Genomic DNA, 1,702 nt, shown 5'->3' on the forward strand with positions numbered 1-1,702 from the left:
AGGAAGGAAGGTGACAGGAAGGGAAGGAAAAAAGGAAGAGAGGAGACAGGGCGGGAGGGAGGGAGGGAGGGAAGGAAGGAGACAGAGGGAGGGAACCAGGAAGGAAGGAATGTGAGGAGGGAGGGAGGAAGGTAAGTGACAGAGGGAGGGAAGGAAGGAAAGAAGGAAGAAAGGAGAGGTGGGAAGGAATGAGACAAAGAGGGAGGGAGGGAGGAAGGAAGGAAGGGAGGAAGGAAGGAAGGAAGGCTACATCTTACCACATCAATTTCTGTGTTGGAATGTCCCATGTTACAAACAATGCAGCCGTTCTTCATCCTATCCAGATGTTCTCTAGTCACTACATTTTTGTTGCCTGTAAAACAAAGGAGAGAATAATGGCAGAGCTGTCAATCCAGCCCATGCACACCAAGAAAATAAAACACGTAGCCCTGGGAACGCCCCCCCCTGCCCTCCCCCCCCAACGGGAGCACCTGTGCAGGTGATCACGATGTCGACTTGCCGAATCACTTCGTTGAGTTTCACGAGACGGAAGCCATCCATGCTGGGGAGAAAGGAGGAAAACTGAAGCCCGAGATTCACGGACCGGTCACCCGTGAAAACCACCCCCATCTAAGAATTCCCCCCTTTGCAAAGGGGCGCCGGCCGCAAGAGGGCCATCAGGGGCTCGCAGACCCGGAGGGGACCTGGGAGGTCCTCTAGTCCAACCCCCTGAGAGGCAGTCCCCGCCTCTCGGGCCCTTACCAGGCTTGCAGAGCACAAATGGGGTCGATCTCGGTCACGTACACAATGGAGCCCATGGCCTTCAGGGCAGCACAGCAGCCTTTGCCCACCTGGGACAGGAGAGGAGGAGGAGGAGGGTCAGGAAGGAGGCGGGAGAGATGGGCGGCCGAAGGCTGGCAGGCGCTGCCCGGGAACCCCTGGCCCTTGGCGGCTACGCCGGAGTCCAGAACGGGCTAAAAGGGGACCGTCTCCCTCTCTCTTCCTGGTCCGCCCGGGATAGTCCAGGCAAGGCAGCGATGGGCCTGTTAATTGACAAAAAGGCCCACAGGAAGGAGGGGGGGGGCCCTGCAAGTTATTCTGCAGAAGAGGTTAAACAAAAATTGTTTTTCAGGCCACAGAGGGAAGCCAGATGGGTTGGAACAGAGTTCTGGAGCCATCGCTTAAGAGCAGCGCTTCCCATCCTGGATATGCGGATGTCAACTCCCATAATTATGCCAGCCAGCATGGTGAGGGAAGGGAGGGAGGGAGGGGAAAGGGGGAAGGGAAGAGAAGGGAGAGAAGAGAAGGAGGGAGAGGGGAAGAAAGAGATACAAGAGAAGAAAAGAAAGGGAAGGGAAGGGAAAGAAGAGAAGAGAAGAGGAGAAGAGAAGAGGAGGAGAAGAAAGAGATACAAGAGGAGAAAAGAAAGAGGGAAGGGAAGGGAAAGAAGAGGAGAAGAAAAGAAGAGAAGAGAAGAGAAGAGGAGAAGAAAGAGATACAAGAGGAGAAAAGAAAGAGGGAAAGGAAGGGAAGGGAAAGAGGAGAAGAAAAGAGAAGAGGAGGAGAAGAAAGAGATACAAGAGGAGAAAAGAAAGAGGGAAGGGAAGGGAAAGAAGAGAAGAAAAGAAGAGAAGAGAAGAGGAGAAGAAAGAGATACAAGAGGAGAAAAGAAAGAGGGAAAGGAAGGGAAGGGAAAGAAGAGGAGAAGAAAAGAGAAGAGGAG

At 53.5% G+C, this 1,702-nt stretch overlaps 1 pseudogene; it reads right to left on the reverse strand.

The window, feature by feature from the left end:
- Positions 1 to 1,702, reverse strand: part of LOC107283028 — a 25,422-nt pseudogene that overhangs the window by 6,267 nt on the left and 17,453 nt on the right.

This window comes from Protobothrops mucrosquamatus, unplaced genomic scaffold (genome assembly GCF_001527695.2).
Source record: "Protobothrops mucrosquamatus isolate PMUCROS unplaced genomic scaffold, P.Mucros_1.0 scaffold_42, whole genome shotgun sequence".
Classification (NCBI taxonomy): Eukaryota; Metazoa; Chordata; class Lepidosauria; order Squamata; family Viperidae; genus Protobothrops; species Protobothrops mucrosquamatus.